This window comes from Callospermophilus lateralis, unplaced genomic scaffold, assembly GCF_048772815.1.
Source record: "Callospermophilus lateralis isolate mCalLat2 unplaced genomic scaffold, mCalLat2.hap1 Scaffold_271, whole genome shotgun sequence".
NCBI lineage: Eukaryota > Metazoa > Chordata > Mammalia > Rodentia > Sciuridae > Callospermophilus > Callospermophilus lateralis.
The window spans coordinates 376,576-383,712 of NW_027513445.1; positions in this window are offsets into that span (position 1 = coordinate 376,576).

The following is a 7,137-nucleotide window of genomic DNA, read 5'->3' on the forward strand; positions in this document are numbered from 1 at the left end:
TCCCCCTGACCGCCTGGTTGTTTAATAATGTATCACCCTGTGTGGCCTGGCACATAGGCATCGCAGGGCCTAAACCAATCAGTTTGAATGTTTACCCCGCTTTGGAACTGACCTATCACTCCCGCCTGACCTGTTCCCGCCAATGAATGAACTAATCATGTTTAGAAATTGTTGTTTGATTTTCCCACAGTATATGGTGATTTGTTAAAGGAGACTGTTATATATGTAAAATCCAGCCCTCCCCAAAAAGTGTACTTAAGCTCTGCTCAACCCCTGCTTGGGGCTCTGGGCTGCTCTCCCTTCTTGAGTGAGCATGGAGCCCCAGCATGCTGGATTGGATCCTCAATAAACGCCTTTTGCAGCTGCATGAACCACGGTCTCTTGGTGGTCTCTTCCTCCGACGTTCGCTGGACCCTTACCTTTGGTGCATTGGCTGGGAATCGCCCAGTGCCGAACAAGGAGACCCCAAGGGACCCCTCTGGGGGTAAGTAAGGCTCCTCTTTCCATTTTTCCTTGTGATTGCTCAGAGCTTTTTGTTCAGGTTTGGTTTTTCGGTTTTCGATTTAGGTTTTACAGAGTGGCTGGCAACAGAGAGCGTAAGTTCCCCCTGGCGGTGGTGGACAAACGTGTTCTAAAGCCACAGGCCACGTCCTTGCAAGGGACGCCTTAGAGGACTCGGGGAAGGATGGATGTGCCCTCATTAGGTGAGGAGGAACGGAAGTGCCCTCATTAGGTGAGGAGGGACGGATGAGCCCTCATTAGGTGACTCTGCTGCCAACCCATCAGGTCTTGCCGGCTACTTTTTTCTTTCAGGTTGAATTCAATGTCTGCCTTTGTGGTCTAACCCATCAGGTTTTTCCAGTTTCTAGGTTCTAATCTTTACTTCTGAACTCGTGTTAAATGTTAACTCTGTGTCCGTGTTTGTGTCACGTTTGTATTGACCTTGTCTCTGTTTGAGTAACTCTCACTATGGGACAAAGCCATTCCATGCCTCTGTCCTTGAAACCTTTCCTGGTCCCTGCCTCCAATCTGACCCCTTTGCCCACGATCCTATCACTCAAACCTTCTGCTCCTCCCCCTCTTCCCTCCATTCTCCCTGAGTCACAGGATTGTAGATCTTGGGGTTGTGAACAAACGGGAGCTGCATGATGATCTTTGTCTTTTTTTATGTGTTTTTGTTAAATGTGATGGCATTGTTTGGACCGATGCAGAGTCCCGAGTTCCAAACTGCCTTACATGTGTGGAAGTAACTTTAGCTAAATTTTAACCTAATGCTTCTCTTGTGAGGGACCAAAAGTAAAGAGAAACGCCAGCTTTTATGTTCTCACCATTTACACCTCTCTTAGCTGTGTTTTAAATAACTTTGATAAACTTTACTCCCCTTTGTTAAGCGAGATTAGGGAAGCAGTGTTTTATTTTCTTCCCGGAGTTGGCTTGATCACGCCCACTGCAGAGGGAAATGCCTGGGGTCTAAGAACATTGATATCTCGATTAAACTTTACTCAAAACCCTGTCCTCATTATTAAATTTGCATTAATTGGCTTTGGGGATGGGATCCAAAACTTCAGACATAAATTTTGACACCCCAGTGGGGACTTTAAATCAACCCCACTCTGCCCTTTTGGGGAAGCCTAGCACTCAATACAACTGCAAGCAGAGGATGAACTTTTTAGGAGCTGACTACTGAAAAGTTGGGAGATATACAATATGCCTGGTGCCTGGGGTCAAACCAAAACAGAGGAACTAATCCTGTAAGTAAATGGTGAGGCTAAGGGACTCCCAGCAGCTGCCCGAGCCATTTTGCTGTGGGGAACTCCCTTATTCCTTACCTGCACTTTAAGGATTACTCCACCTCTGTTTACTTAACAAAAGGGACAATGAATGCAGTAATATGTTGATATTATAGATTGTTTCTAGGGATGATCTTGACTGAATGTGTATCTAAAAATGATTTTTTAATTGTAACAATTTTGTATCTAAATGGGTTTCTAAAGCTTTGCACTATCTTACAGTTAAAAGTTGGTTTTAAACAATTGTTTAGTTTGATATCAGGTAGTTCCTGCTAGGAAACTTAAATACTTAGGATAAAAAAAATTAAGGAGTTTTAATTTTGAAGTAGGTAGCCTGAGAAAATTTCACAAGATATACCAGTGCATTAACTAGGGCAAAGATAATAAATTATGATATGGTATCTGTTCCCATCAGTGTGTCAGATTTTTTTAAAAAAGGTGCTAAATTAAAACGTTGGTCTGGCTTATTGAAATGACATTAATTAGCAACAGTCTTGGAAATTTTTAAAGCTTAATTTCGGATACACATGGTAGTGTGTGGTTCTTTTTAAATAAATTTCAGCCAATTTAATGTAACTTAATACTACTATAGAAACTTCAGAACAAAGAAAGTTGCTTAATAATCCTATAGAAACTTCTTCTGATTGTGGCTTTTATATTATCAAAAAATGATCCTATTTTCAGTTTTGGGTGAGCAAGTTTTTCTAGTGTAAAAAAATCTAAAGATATAAAATTTTGAGAAATGCATCTTAAACTTGCATCAATATTTTCAACATCCAAACCTGGAAGTTATGACTTATAGCTAAAATGCCTTAGGCATGAGGTTTCTGCTCAGAATTCGAGCTTTTCCAGTTTTCGAGACCTCAGGCAGGACTTAAGTTAATATGCAAATAAACGGAGACTGAAGCTCTCAGCAAGAGACAGATAAAAAGGAGTAAAAGTGTCTTTTTACCTGAACTCAAACTAGACCCAACCAAAAAGTACATTATATGGTATTTACTAATTACTGGCCAGTCATCTTTTTTAGGACTCTTGCTTTTTCTTAGATTCTGTATTTTTTTTTTCAGCTGATGATCTTGATCCTGCAGACGTGTTAATGTTTTCTGATCAGTTCTATTTTTGATCAACTGTGGAGTTTTTAAACATTGCAATGGAGATTTCACCTGAAAAAGCTACAAGGCCTTTACTATTGTGTTATGTGTTACATTTGTGTTATGTGTTGTATGTCAGTATGTCTGTATGTGTGTATGTCAATATATAATGCAGTGAAAGTACAATTGACAGATGAGGAGCACTCTTGAAAAATTTAAAAATGGATCCAAATATCTTTGATTCACGTGATTCAAATGCTTCAATTCAAATTGGGTAAACAGATAAAAATAAAGATGTCTTTAAAATTAGGCCTATAAGTTTTCTAAGTGTTCAAAAAGGCCCTAATAAAATGTTGATGTCTATAAAATAATCTGCTTAAATTCAAAAATTTACATGTATTGTTTCAAAATGTGAACAGAAAGAGGTTAACAGAGGGAAAAGAGAAACTAAAAGATTCTAGATATAGATTTAATACAGGGAAAATGTGTTTCTTGATAAGAGAGTCTATATGATTAAGTAATTAAAAGGGTTTACGTAAATAATAACAAAGTTTGTGTAAGTTGGTTATATGTGTAAGTTTTGAGCAAGTAATCATAAAAAATTACACAGCTGGTTAAACAAGTACTGCTTTAGAAAATTGTGCCATGTTATTTCTTTAAAAAGCTAAACTTGGTTAATACAAAAATACCAATGTAATTGTGGTGTTAATGTGTTCATATCTTCCAGGTATACAAGTCTGTAAGGTAGAAGCTTCAAAAGAGCATTGTATCAAGCTGGTGTTCTAAGGTTGTATGGTAATTCTAGGCTTAAAAGGAAAACATGTTGGAGATTTATGTATATCATTTTTGTTCAATAATTGGACTTGTTATCAATAATATATGTAAAGTTCCATGTTACTTTTTACACTAAGATACAATCTAAATGTATTTTTAAGTTAATGAGAGCAAAATCAGTGAAGGTTTTATTGTAAAACACAATGGTAATGCCCATTCATTTCCATGTGAAAACTGTTTTCTTCAGGCTTCACAAAGGGGTGGCCTCAGGCAAAGACTTTCCTGATATTCAGGGCAACATAACAATAGGTAATCAAAAGGCCCAAAGCAGGGTTTCTCCACTGAGATTTTACTGGTCACACTGATATCTGAATTTTCTGAGATGCTTGCCATTCCCTTCAGCTATCCAGTACATGGCCATGTCACAGAGCTTGGAAGGGGTACATATCTTGGACACAAAACCATGAGCCTATTCTGGAGAGTGGCCAGGATTCAGGAAGAATACAGAAACGTAGGAAGATAGTAGGTGTTGCCCATTGATAAGGCCAGCCACAGTCCATTCATAAATTGGGCAGGATGAATGATGGGAAGTTTTCTCCTTGACAGGACACACCCATTGAGGCATTCTCTTTTCTAATGTCTACAACCACGGACACAGTGGCATACACAGACATAGAAACACTCAGCTTGTCAAAGGACTAACTAGAAACAGTCCACTCCAAATCAAACAAACCTTTTTTCCTAACTATTCTCAGAACATGAGAAAAAACCACAAACCCACAACCACACCCACAAAGAAACCTCCTTTCCCTAAATAGGTTTGGAACTATCCAGAGTGTCCTCTGACTGGTGGACCATACTATGTTCCCCAGAAATAGCCTGTCCTGTCTCAGATCTGATTTCCTTGGTCAACTCTGTGAAGTTGTCAGGAGGCAGCAGTGAGCCTCTACCTGCTTTCTCCGGAAGGGACCCTCTTCAGAACTTTCCTGGCATTTGGCCATCCTCAGATAAGTAGGTACCACGAAAGACTGACTCTGTCATTGGTAAATCTAAACAAGTGAGACCACTAGGACTGGGGCTGGGACTGGGGCTGGTTGCCTGGCTTCCTCTAACACAAATATGGAGAGTTCCATCAACAAGGAGGTGAGATGAGGTCACTTCCTTCAGGAACTGAATGAGGTCACTGCCTTGGCAACCACTTTGTCCTAACATTTGCTTCCTAGGTTCTCATAATATGGAGGATGCCCCTACTTCCTGTGACACTTTCATAAAGTTAGAATGGTATAGAAACCATTGGCACCGGGGAACAGCTCTACACAGGCCTAGTTTGGTCAATCTACCCTACATTAAGAAGGGAGAGTCTGATTCAGACGCATGCTTTTATCCTGACCAGGTTGTTTGCATGGAAGATGACTTTTGCTCTCTGAGGTCTTTCATAGCTGCCTACACCTTCTCCAGGGATAATTTCTGCATGAAACTTTGAGGTTCTCAGCAGGTGGAAGATCCCCTACATTCCTCTATTGTAAGACCAACTCTGTCCTTGCTCTTCTGTAAAGTTAGATTGACGGAACAGTGTATAGTTAGGATTAATACCATGTTCGATTTGTGTTAGGATTCATTCTGCTGGATGAATAATGGTATTGGGAACCTGCAAAATTTATAAGAATATATAGGTGAAATACAAGTTTGAAAACAGAAATCTAGGTAAGATTTGAATCCCAGAAAGGCATTGTGACCTTGATTGGGATAGTTAGCTTTGAATTACATTCTGCACTGAGGTCTGAGATAAATTGATATACAATGGAATAAAACACTGTACCTCAGATGATTGAATGTAGAAGAGAACATCCAGTCAAAAAGTTGTAGTCAGTAGGATTAGGAAGATAGTAAGTTTAGAAGAAGAGTGAGTCTAGGAGTTGGACACAGAGTTCTTTACTAATAGGGTTTTGGTTAGAGAGTGAATGTAAATGTCAGCAAATGTGAAGAATCAGTCACTATGTTGAACTGGGAAAATATGTAGGAAACGAGATATCTATAGAGACATTAGGAAATCAGTCAAAATATAAAGTGAATGATAGGATTAGACATTTTCAACAGGGTTGAGGTTGAATATATAATCTTAGGAAGAAACATTTATGTACTCACCAATAGGATTGACATTTGAGAGCATTAGGTATCCTGGATATGGATGTTTTAGTAATCAATACTCACATTCAATTTAGGCTTTGGTACAAACATAAGTGTGATCATTGCATTTTTTATCCATATAATTACTGTGATAAAATGTATATTTAGATCTGGTAACATGAGTAATTCTTCCACCATTATGGGGAGCAATATTTTGAAAACTTATAAATTACTATTGGGGATACAAATAGGTGTACCCTGTGTCTATGAATATAGAGATAATGCATGAATAGTCCATATTGTGAATAAATATTATAACTGGTTACAACTTTAGAAATTGGTATAAATTGATATCTGAAAATATACAGAAAATCTTATATTGATATACAATCATCCATTCCAACCAGTTATACACCTAATGGTAATATTAGTGATATGGTTTATCATAAAGAGTGTGTGAGTTTTGCTTCAAAATGATTATGTAAATCAAAAATACTGTTTTTGGAAAAAGTCTCTTGAAAAGACGAGTCAAAACAAAGTAGGAATACATGTGATCTGAAGCAGGAAGTGATTGAAAGTGTACAAAATGCCATTAAATTTGTGAACTGTGGATAAAATGTATTTTCTATGATGTCCATAAACTGAAGAAATAGTAATGTACCAGTGTTGAATAAAAATGAACATCAAAATACACATCATGTCCCATAGGAATCTACTAGCATTGATGTTAAACTGGGTCAGTTACTGTAGAAATGTAAGGATTTGTATGCATCATTCACTGAAGTGAGTTTTCAGTACTAGAAAACAAATATGTATTTGAGTTGGATGAATATTTCTGAAAATAAACTTGTGAAAATTTGATTATAAAACCTCATACATGAACATGAATGAATTTAAGGAGTGTATAATAAGACACATATATTTCATATTTTGAAAAATCTAGCAAGTGTAGATTTTTCACAAAACACATACAGAGATATTAAACAGTAGCAATATATGCCAATCGAAATTCATCAAGAAATACATATCATACACAGATCCAAAAATATTTATTTTACTGAACATGGATTTATGTATAATGTTGTTCAACTAGGAAGCTCACGCATAGTTTTTATTTTCATTTCCAACAGCGTATAGGAGGAGTGATCTCTTCTCACAATTTCTATCCGCCAAGTCAGCCTCCTCACAGGAATGTAGTGTGGTACCAGGTAGGATTCTATATGTGCATATAAAAATACATGTGCTGAATAGACAACAGAGAAAGGGAGACAGGAATTCACATATTTGATACCTTTCAAAACACATGGAGAACTATTTCAATTAAAAATTAACCAGATTTTGAACACATACCCTTT